The following is a 12,493-nucleotide window of genomic DNA, read 5'->3' on the forward strand; positions in this document are numbered from 1 at the left end:
ATTTCAATGATGGAGCAAGTGAGTGTTGTTATCCCTTTTATTCAAAAGCCTGATGGTTGAGGGGTAGTAACTAGCAGTGTGAGTCCTGAGGCTCTTGTACCCTCCACCTGATGGGAGCAGTGAGAAGAGAGCACGGCCTGGGTGATGAGGGGTGGGGGGAACCCTCATGATGGATGCTGCTTTCCTGCAACAATTTCATCTAGATGTGCTCAATGGTTTAAAGACATAATATACAGTACTGTGCAAAAGTCTTAAGCACCCTAGCTATATATATGTGGTTAACAGTTTTGCACAGTATTGTAAGTTAGTAAAGTGCTTTGTTATTGTCACATTGATCTATAAATCATATGTAATAATATATACTGATATACATATTGATATATATAATTTGTATGAAAATCTAAGTGGGCTGATCAGTAAGTTTCAAAGTTCGAAGTTCGAGGTATATTTATTATCAAAGTACTTATTCCTTATACAACCTTGAGATTTGCCTCCTTCCAGGCAGCCACAACACAAAGAAACCCAAATCAACCCATTAAAAAAGACCATCAAACACCTAACGTGCAGAGAGAAAAAACATGCAAACAATGACAGTAAGCAAATCACATACAGAACTGAAGTTCACAAAAGTGAATCCGCAGACACAAAGCCACGCAGTACTGCAGCCGATTCAGGAGCACGCCATAGCCTCATTTCAGAGCAGGAAGAGTAAACCTCACAGAGCAGCCATTTGACTGACCCATCCCTAACCTCTGGCCCTGACATCCTGACCTTTTCAATCTGGCCCTGGAAGCAGATATGATAGAGATTGAGACGTGTAGATAGGCACAGGAGTGGGCAGGAAGTAAGACCATAGGACCATAAGACATAGGATCAGAATTAGGCCATCTGGCCCATCGAGTCTGCTCCACCATTCAATCATGGCTAATTCTTTTTACTATCTCCTCCTCAACCCTAGTTCCCCACCTTCTCCCTTTGATGCCATGCCCAACCAAGAACCTATCAATCTCTGTCTTAAATACACCCAATGACCTGGCCTCCACAGCTGCATGTGGCAACAAATTCCACAAATTCACCACCCTTTAGCTAAAGAAATTTTTCTGCATCTCTGTTTTGAAAGGCCGCCCCTCTATCCTGAGGCTGTGCCCTTTTGTCCTGGACGCTCACACCATGAGAAGCACCCTTTCCACATCTACTCTGTCTAGGCCTTTCAACATTCACAAGGTTTCAATGAGATCCCTCCTCATCCTTCTGAATTCCAGCAAATATAGACCCAAAGCCATCAAACATTCCTCGATTGATAACCCTTTCACTCCTGGAATCATCATTGTGAACCTCCTCTGGATCCTCTCCAATGCCAGCACACCTTTTCTAAGATGAGGTGCCCAAAATTGTTCACAATACTCAAGGTGAGGCCTCACCAGTGCCTTATAAAGCCTCAGCATCACATCCTTGCTCTTGTATTCTAGACCTCTTGAAATGAATGCTAACACGGCATTTGCCTTCCTCACCACCAGCTCAATCTGCAAGTTAACCTTCAGGGTGTTCTGCACAAGGATTCCCAAGTTCCTCTGCATCTCAGATTCCTGGATTTTCTCCCCGTTTAGAAAATAGTCCGCACGTTCATTTCTACTACCAAGGTGCATGATCATGCATTTTCCAATATTGTATTTCATTTGCCACTTTCTTGCCCGTTTTCCTAATCTGTCCAAGTCCTTCTGCATCCTACCTGCTTCCTCAACACTACCTGTCTCTCCACCAATCTTTGTATCATCTGCAAACTTGGCAATAAAGCCATGTATCCAAACATCTAAATCATTTATATATAGCACTGACCACTGCGGAACACCACTAGTCAGAAAAGGATCCTTTTATTCCCACTCGCTGCCAACTACCAGTCAGCCAATGCTCTAACCATGGTAGTTACTTTCCAGTAATACCATGGGCTCTTAACTTGGTAAGCAGCCTCATGTGTGGGTCCTCGTAAAACGACTTCTGAAAGTCCAAATATACAACATCTACTACATCCCCTTTATCTATCCTACTTGTAATCTCCTCAAAGAGTTCCAACAGGTTTGTCAGGCAGGATTTTCCCTGAAGGAAACCATGCTGACTTAGTCCTATCTTGTCCTGTGTCACCAAGTACTCCATAACCTCATCCTTAACAATTGAGTCTAACATCTTCCCAACCACTGAGGTCAGGCTAACTGGTCAAAAATTTCCTTCCTGCTGCCTTCCTCCTTTCTTAAAGAGTGGAGTAACATTTTCAATTTTCCAGTCCTCTGGTACCATGCCAGAGTCCAATGATTTTTAAAAGAATTTTGAGAGATGGGGTGATATGGATCATGTGCAGGCATATGATATAATGGGCTGATCCTCTGCTGTACTGTTCCATGTTCAACATTCAATCTTTCACCTCGGCAATACTTCTTGCTCTTTCCCTATAAATCCCTTGAAGTCTAAAAATCTATCAGTCTCTACCTTGACTCTACTCAGCCAATATGCATCCACAGGCAGAGAATTCGAAAGATTCCTTGCCTTTTGTAATGGAAGTTTCTTCTCATCTCTTGCCTGGATCAGTGACTCCAATATTCTGAGTCTATGGCCACTGATTCTACACACTGCAGCTGCAGGAAGCGTCATCAATTCTGCAAATTTTGTGTCCTTCAATTGAGTCACCCTTCAGTATTCTAAACTCAAGAGTGTGTAGACTCTGCCTGCTTTATCACTCCTCATTGGGCAATCCCCATGGTTGTGCACAGATGGAGTCATGAGCCCATCCAATAAATATTCTCAGACTACAGGGTATTGGAGGGTTAAGGAAACTGAGCAGGAGAATGTGATTCAGAGCCCTGTCACCTCAAACACTGAATGATGAAATAGGCTCTAGGGGCATCTGGACCATTCTTGCTTCTATTACTTATATTCTTGTAACAAAATGTAATAGGTCAAAGGTGAAAAAATGTCAAGCCAATGTTGAAAAGTTTAATGTAACGTTTTCTAACTATAATTGAAAACACACCAGAATGCATATTATTAGGAAGATCAAGCTGCTAGTTATTTTATTACAGGCTCAATGGCTTTTAAATTTACCATCTAAATGTGTTCTGCATTGAATAGGAATCTGCACTGTCCCATCTCAAAGTGATCATCTTTATTCCTCATCTTTTGTGTTTAAATAGCAGCCTTTCACTGTCCTGTCCATCAAACTGTCTTTATCGATCTATTACCTTGCTTAATTTCTGCTTTTCAGTGTCCTCTCAATGCCTGCTAAATTTGGCCACTCACTTATCTTCTAATCATTGCCCTTCAAGAGCCTCACTATGTTTATCAGCTGATGGAATTCCTTCTCTGTCAATCTCCTACTTGACCTCTGGCCTCAGATGTAGACCTTCGCCCTATATGTGATTGCTTGCTATTTTCCATTACCTTCCTGTCTCCCAGCTGATGCTGCCTTCTTCCCATTACAATGGCCACACTCAGCAATCTGCAGTGAAATGATGACTAACTGATGCCAATCAAACCTTCTGTCAGTACCGATGATATTCCAGCTCTGTGCCAGTACAGTAAGAAAAGGTCAATCATTGCTTAAATCCCAGATTACTTTTGTGAAACAACATCTACCCTGCTCTATGATCCAAGCCAATGTGTGCTGGCGAGTTTCTGATTTCTACATAAGTAGATATAGAAGACCGAAATTTGCTGAGGTTGGTTTAGAATATTTCTTTATCCAGGCCCCAATCAGGAAGTGCAAAGATGCAGAGGTAATGGGAGGATTTTTCTACCAATTTGCTTAGAAAGCAGTTATGAAAAGCAATTAAAATATTAGTATTTACAGTTTCTAAATTACGGACTTAAATGTGATATTTCTATGTCTTAATTTTTATGAAATGATTTAATAGTTCAAAGTTCAATGAAAATTTATTATCAAAGTATGTATGTCACCTCGAGATGCATTTTCTTGCAGGCATTCACAGGAATATAAAGCATTACAATAGAATGTTTGAATAGCTATAAATAGCAAAGCCTGACAAATAACCAATGCGCAAAAGAATACAAATTGTGCAAATAATTAAGAAGTAAATAGATAATACAGAGGTCATGGGTTTTAGATTAATAGTTCAAGGAACTTCAGGTTTTAACACTTTTTTGAAATCAGTGAGGAGAATAAACAGGTTTTTGAAACCGCTTTCAGAAATATCTAAATGGTAGAGAACATTGAAACATTCATAGTATTGAATGATTTGACTGTCAGCTAAGCCAGGATTATGACTTGGATGGCAAAACAAAAAATTCTTTTGTGGCCAGATTTGTTCTGGCCCCTACCCAATCTCTCTGGAATTTAGGAGATTAAAGGAATATTTGACTGAAGTTTTCAAGATACTAAGAGAACTAATTGAATACATTGAGGTAAGTTTATTCCATAATCAGCTGAAGGAATGTGACTCGTTATGGTAAACCATGTATACCTGTCTGGACATGCCCCTCTGCTGACTGCTCCTGTGGCTCCTCCTACAGGCCCCTGTATAAAGGTGATTGGGGCACTGCTCCTCCCACGGTCTTCAACATGATCGTGCCCGTTTTCGCTGTTAATAAAAGCCTATCATTTTGTACTCTACTTCCGGTCTCCTAGAGTTATTGATAGCGCATCACTTGTCAAGCAGCATCTGAGGAGGGGAGAAGGAATTGTCAACATTTCAGTTGAGAACTGCATTAAGAATGAAATTAGAGATGGAAGATAGGCAGTGTTATGAGGAAAGGGGAAGGAATGAAACAAGGGTCAGTAAGTGATAGATGGACCAAGAAAGTGTGATGGATGATGGACAAGTGGAGTTCAGAAGAGTGGGAGAGGCATGAGGCTCATAATTGAAAGAAGAAAAAAGTAAGTAGATGGAATGAGGTGCAGGGAGGAGAGGGTGAAATTGGAGGAAGAGACTAGGGAATGACAAATAAGAACATGGCTTACCAGAGCTGAGATCTGATTAGTGAGGAAGATGATAATGGGAACCATTAAGGGAGAAATCTAGGAGTAAGAGGAGAGTGACAGGGTGGAGAGGATTTAGTCAGTGATTTTGTTTGGGTAGGAGGGGCATTGAAAAATTAAGGGGAGAAAGACAAAAATGGGTGATGGGGTTGTTGAAATGGGGGATGGAAAAAGGAACAAGATAACTGCAAAAATGGATGGGGGGAGGGTTGATGGGACATAAATTTGAATATTCAGTGTTCAAATTATTGGGTTCCAGACAATGCAGGTGCAATATTATGTATTTCCCCTCGGATTTGTGTTAGGCCTCGGTCTGTCAGTACAGAAGGCCAAAGGTAGACAGGTCAGTGTGAGAATGGGAAGGAGAGCTGAATACATGCATTCGGGAGATCAGCATGACCACTGTGGATGGAACAGAGGAGATCTATATACACCCAGGCCCTGCATAACGCTGCCTTGCATAGTGCTGAGTCGTTACAATGCAGTTGTTCTATTCTTCATTGCAATTTTTAAAAATGATAAAAATTCATTCTGAAGAACACTTAAAACTTCTCAAGAACAGCCACCATTACAGTAAACATTCAATCAACCAATGAGAGTGTTTTACATTTGCTCTGAGCCACTCACAGCCAATCACATATTAGTTCACGCTCTGCCTCCCCATGTGTACAAACGTTCTTGCTCCCTCGCCAATTTATTCCATTTTTTCTCACCCACAATGTCAGGAAAACAGCCTGCAACATCCAGTGAGGGTAGGACATCGAAAATGTCTAAGAAAAGCATTAGCATGGATGTGAAATACAAGTGATACAGTTTGAGGATGTTAATGATGGTGATGTTGAAGAGTTACTGCATTCTCATGGTGACAGCTTTCATAACAAAGAGCTTTGAGAATTGGCAGGACAATGCATCCTGGGCAAATCTGAAGAAGTACCAGCAAGAAACCTCACTACAAAATTCCTCAGCACTAGCATCACCACAATCATAAAAATTATGAACAAGTTCATCGGTAATGACCCTGACTGGGAGTGAAGAGAGGTGTTCTTGACATGATTTCCTGCTACTGAGAAATGTTTCATGAGAGGAAACTTAAGAACAGGCAGTCAAATTTTGACACCTACTTCAAGAAGAAGCCAGCCTGGTCCCTCCTCTAAGATGTGATCACCACCTGTGTCCGTCCACTGCTGCTGCTCCACTGACGTACAGGTTAGGCCTCTTTATGTGTTTGTTACTCTATGAAATACCTAGTATACAGTACATAAAATAAGATATCATATTGAAACCACCTGGTTTCCTTGGCTGCATAAGTCTACGGAAGACACACTCTGGTCCCGCCAAACCCGTGAGACAGATTCAAGTCAAGTCAAGTCAAGTCAACTTTTATTGTCATTTTGACCATAACTGCTGGTACAGTGCATAGTAAAAATGAGACAACGTTACATGACACAGTACAAAAAACTAGACTGAACTACGTAATTAAAAAAAACACAGAGAAAGCTCCACTAGACTACAGACCTACCCAGGACTGCATAAAGTGCACAAAAACAGTGCAGGCATTACAATAAATAATAAACAGGACAGTAGGGCAAGGTGTCAGTCCAGGCTTTGGGTATTGAGGAGTCTGATAGTTTGGGGGAAGAAACTTTTAGATTGTCTGGTCATGAGAGCCCAAATGCTTCGGAGCCTTTTCCCAGACGGCAGGAGGGAGAAGAGTTTGTATGAGGGGTGCGTGGGGTCCTTCATAATGCTGTTTCCTTTGCGGATGCAGCGTGTAGTGTAAATGTCCGTGATGGCAGGAAGAGAGACCCCGATGATCTTCTCAGCTGACCTCACTATCCGCGGCAGGGTCTTGCGATCTGAGATGGTACAATTTCCAAACCAGGCAGTGATGCAGCTGCTCAGGATGCTCTCAATACAACCCCTGTAGAATGTGATGAGGTTGGGGGGTGGGAGATGGACTTTCCTCAGCCTTCGCAAAAAGTAGAGACGCTGCTAGGCTTTCTTTGCTGAGGAGCTGGTGTTGAGGGACCAGGTGAGATTCTCCGTCAGACTATCCCACCCCAAACCCCGGTTTGTGTGGATGCTGTGTAATTTGCTACCCTGTTACAACCCAGTGCCAAGAAACAACAAACAGCTCGTTGCATATGATTAAAGGAATTATATTTATGAATCTTAACTTAATTAAAGGGTTAGTAAGGAAAAGAAAGAAAATAACAAAAAAAGGCCCATTATAATTAAAGAGTCAAATACGCACGAGTTGGAGCTCAGCTCTTCCAAAAGTCATATTCACTGATCTTCAGTAGAACCCAGCTCCTGGCTCCATCGAATCACGGCCCGCCACCAGGTTGAAACCTATGAGTGGTTCTCTCCAGCATCTTCTCTCTTCATCATCTGCCGAACAAGGGTCCCAGCTCACACCGGTGTCCAGCACACAACACGAACAACACACTCCCCTCATTGGACAGCTCACATCCCAAAGCACCTGTTATCGTTAACCATAACCCAAACACGGCTTCTACAGAAAGCTGAACAGTGAAGCCTTTCCCAGAGTGTTACAATACATCTTCAGTTTGATTTCTTTTATCAGGCACACATGTTCATTTATGTAATGCTATCATGACCCCACAAGACGCTTATTTATACAGTGGTCCACCTCCGAGGAACAGCGTTAAGCAGGGTCTGAGTGCACCAATTACCCAGCCTGCAGCTTGTCGTGCTGATGAAGAGCAGGCCACACCAGGAGCACCGAATGCAGTACACAAAGTCAGGGCAGCCTCATCTGTAAGGACTGTTTAGATCCTTCAGTGTCTGGAGTTGGAGAAAGTCTAACAATTTGAGCCAGAAACTTCAGGAGTGAAGTGCAGAACTACTTCCAACCGAAGTGGCAAAAGGATAGGCCAATTTTTAATTTTAGATATTTTCTGTTTCATACAAATCAAATCATAGTACATTGAGGTAGAACATTGTAAAACAATAACAATACAGAATAAAACGTAAAAGCCACAGTTAGACAATAAAGTGCAAGATCATAACCAGGTAGATTGTGAGATCAGGAGTCATACAAAGGGATATAAAGTTGGGCCTCAGTATAGTCATAAACTAACTGACTGCTGGAACTGCAGAAGCTAAGTAATCTCCTTCTGTAGCAACATACACGAACTTCTGGAGAAACTTAGCAGGTCAGACATCATCTATGGAGGGGAATGAGCAATCAGCATTTTAGGCCGAAGCACTACATCAGGACTGGAAAGAAAGGGGGCAGAGCCAGAGAAAATGACGTGTGGGATGGAGGGGAGAGATGGGGGGAAGGGGAGGAGCTTGAGCTAGTAGGCATTAGATGAGTCCAGATAACGAGAGAAAGATAGGGAGGTGAGGAGGGGGAAATGGAAATGGAACTAGAAGTTGTGAAGAGATTGATGGAAAAGGCAAACAGCTGAATAAAATGGAATCTAATAGGAGAGGACAGTAGCCCCTGAAATAAAGGGAAGGACGTGGTGTACCAGAGGGAGGAATATCAGGGTGATGGGCAGGTGTGAGGGTGGAAGAGGGGAAAGAGAAAGATTATTCCACCACAACTTGCTCTGTAACAGCATCTTTAATGCAATAAAACTTCCCAGAGTACAGTAGAGCAACTGACACCGAGATCCATGTATGACAAGGATAGTTAATTAAATACTTGGTCAAGCAGGAATACTTCCAAGCAGAGACCTAAAGGAGGAAACATAGCAACACACACAAAATACTGGTGGAACGCAGCAGGCCAGGCAGCATCTACAGGGAGAAGCGCTGTTGACGTTTTGGGCCGAGACCCTTCGTCAGGACTAACTGAAAGGAAAGATAGTAAGAGATTTCAAAGTAGAAGGGGGAGGGGAAAATGCAAAATGATAGGAGAAGACCGGAGGGGGTGGGGTGAAGCTGAGAGCCAGACAGGTGATTGGCAAAAGGGATACAGAGCTGGAGAAGAGAAAGGATCATTGGACAATAGACAATAGACAATAGACAATAGGTGCAGAAGTAGACTATTCGGCCCTTCGAGCCTGCACCGCTATTTTGAGATCATGGCTGATCAATTACTATCAATACCCGGTTCCTGCCTTGTCCCCATATCCCTTGATTCCCTTATCCATAAGATACCTATCTAGCTGCTTCTTGAAAGCATCCAGAGAATTGGCCTCCACTACCTTCCGAGGCAGTGCATTCCAGTCCCCACAACTCTCTGGGAGAAGAAGTTTTTCCTCCTAAATGACCTACCCCTTATTCTCAAACCATGCCCTCTGGTACTGGACTCTCCCAGCATCTGGAACATATTTCCTGCCTCTATCTTGTCCAATCCCTTAATAATCTTATATGTTTCAATCAGATCCCCTCTCAATCTCCTTAATTCCAGCGCATACAAGCCCAGTCTCTCTAACCTCTCTGCGTAAGACAGTCCAGACATCCCAGGAATTAACCTCGTGAATCTACGCTGCACTTCCTCTACAGCCAGGATGTCCTTCCTTAACCCTGGAGACCAAAACTGTACACAATACTCCAGGTGTGGTCTCACCAGGGCTCTGTACAAATGCAAGAGGATTTCCTTGCTCTTGTACTCAATTCCCTTCGTAATAAAGGCCAACATTCCATTAGCCTTCTTCACTGCCTGCTGCACTTGCTTATTCACCTTCAGTGACTGATGAACAAGGACTCCGAGATCTCTTTGTATTTCTCCCTTACCCAACTCTACACCGTTAAGATAATAATCTGCCTTCCTGTTCTTACTCCCAAAGTGGATAACCTCACACTTATTCACATTAAACGCCATCTGCCAAGTATCTGCCCACTCACCCAGCCTATCCAAGTCACCCTGAATTCTCCTAACATCCTCATCACATGTCACACTGCCACCCAACTTAGTATCATCAGCAAATTTGCTGATATTATTTTCTATGCCTTCATCCAAATCGTTAACGTAAATGGTAAACAGCTGTGGTCCCAATACCAAGCCCTGTGGTACCCCACTAGTCACCACCTGCCATTCCGAGAAACACCCATTCACCGCTACCCTTTGCTTTCTATCTGCCAACCAGTTTTCTATCCACGTCAATGCCTTCCCCCCGATGCCCTGAGCTTTGATTTTACCCACCAATCTCCTATGTGGGACCTTATCAAATGCCTTCTGGAAATCGAGGTACACTACATCCACTGGATCACCCCCGTCTAACTTCCTGGTTACATCCTCGAAAAACTCCAACAGATTAGTCAAGCATGATTTACCCTTGGTAAATCCATGCTGGCTCGGCCCAATCCTATCACTGCTATCTAGCCGACTCACAGGTGCCAGGAGGGACTCCTTCCTGGCACTTATCCTTGCAAGCGGAACAAGTGCTACACCTGCCCTTACACTTCCTCCCTCACCACCATTCAGGGCCCCAGACAGTCCTTCCAGGTGAGGCGACACTTCACCTGTGAGTCGGCTGGTGTGGTATACTGTGTCTGGTGCTCCCGGTGTGGCCTTTTATATATTGGTGAGATCTGACACAGACTGAGAGACTGTTTCACTGAACACCTACGCTCTGTCCGCCAGAGAAAGCAGGATCTCCCAGTGGCCACACATTTTAATTCCACATCCCATTCCCATTCTGATATGTCTATCCATGGCCTCCTCTACTGTCAAGATGAAGCCACTCTCAGGTTGGAGGAACAACACCTTATATACCGGCTGGGTAGCCTCCAACCTGATGGCATGAACATTGACTTCTCTAACTTCTGTTAATGCCCCCCTCCCCTTCTTACCCCATCCCTGATATATTTAGTTTCCCCCCACCTTTTTTTCTCTCTCTCCACCCATCACTCTGCCTGTTCTCCATCTCCCTCTGGTGCTCCCCTCCCCCTTTCTTTCTCTGTAGGTCTCCCGTCCGATGATCCTTTCTCTTCTCCAGCTCTGTATCCCTTTTGCCAATCACCTGTCTGGCTCTCAGCTTCACACCACCCCCTCCGGTCTTCTCCTATCATTTTGCATTTTCCCCTCCCCATCCTACTTTCAAATCTCTTACTATCTTTCCTTTCAGTTAGTCCTGACGAAAGGTCTCGGCCCAAAACGTCGACAGTGCTTCTCCCTATAGATGCTGCCAGGCCTGTTGCGTTCCACCAGCATTTTGCGTGTGTTGCTTGAATTTCCAGCATCTGCAGATTTCCTCGTGTTTGCCGGAGGAAACATAGGTTAAAAAGAGGTTTAAATTGGGTTTGCTGAAATTAGGAAACAGGCAAGTGGAGAACACAGTTACTGAAATATGAGATTCAAGATTCAGGATGATGGCATTTTCAGTACACAAATGTAAAAATATTTGTTACTCTATATCTGATGTAGCACAATAAAAACAAAAGATAAAGAACACAATAATAAAAAATATATAAATACACAAGATAGTGACGCTAGGCACAGTAGTGATTGTACATAAGTTTCATTCGGAGGAACACTAAAATCTCATTGGCTTGCAGGAAGTCTATGGGATCTCACAATTAGTGTGAGATGTTTAATAGATGGATGGGAATTTCAGGATGTGTACATTGCTTGAAAAAGTCATTTCATTTCACTAACAGGGTGTGAATGTCACTGGCAAGACCAGCATTTATTGCACGTCCCCAGTTGCCCTTTGACTGCCTGTTGATGGTCCTCGCACAGTACAAGTTGGAGATGAAATTCCAAGGTTTCTAACTAGCGATAAAGACAGATAGTATATGGCTAAAAATATCACAGGAGCAATTGGTGAACTGAATAATGGGCATAAAACAGGAGATTGCAGAAGTCTTTAAAGAGAGTTATGTGGGACCTGGACTGAACACCTGATCCAGATGGCCATAGTGACTGTACATCTGGACTAAGGATAGTGAGGATGTGGTTAAGGTGTTCGCCTAGTGATCTGAAGGTCACTAGTTTGAGCCTTGGCTGAGGCTGTGTGTTTGTCCTTAAGCAAGACACTTAGCCACACATTGCTCTGTGACAGCACCGGTGCCAAGCTGTATGGTTCCTAATGCCCTTCCCTTGGACAACATCAGTGGCATGGAGAGGGGAGACTTGCAGCTTGGGCAACTGCCGGTCTTCCATAAAAAAAAACCTTGCCCAGGCTTGCTCCCTGGAAACTTTCCAAGGTGCAAATCCATGGTCTATTGAGACTAACGGGGAGATAGCCAGTATAAAAGAGAAAAAGGGAAGGGACAGAGCAAGCGTTGACAAATCTTAGGCGGATCCAGGTGAGGAGGGTGTTATACAGATGGAGGAGGGGAGAGTGGAAATACTGACAGAGAGTGGGAGAAGACAGTAAATTGTCTATTGTCATTGAGAGCCACTAAGGCCCTGGAGCAGGGTCTTCAAGTCCACGATCATGGTGTGCATCATGAGCTTGGCACAGTGGTGCAGCTGTCTCACAGCTACGGAAATTTGGTTTTGATCCTGACTTTGAGTGCTGTTAGCACGGAGTTTGCACATTATCTTTATGAAGCTGCGGTTTCATCTGAGTGCTCTGTTTTTTC

Source organism: Hemitrygon akajei, chromosome 16 (genome assembly GCF_048418815.1).
Source record: "Hemitrygon akajei chromosome 16, sHemAka1.3, whole genome shotgun sequence".
In the NCBI taxonomy this organism is placed as follows: Eukaryota; Metazoa; Chordata; class Chondrichthyes; order Myliobatiformes; family Dasyatidae; genus Hemitrygon; species Hemitrygon akajei.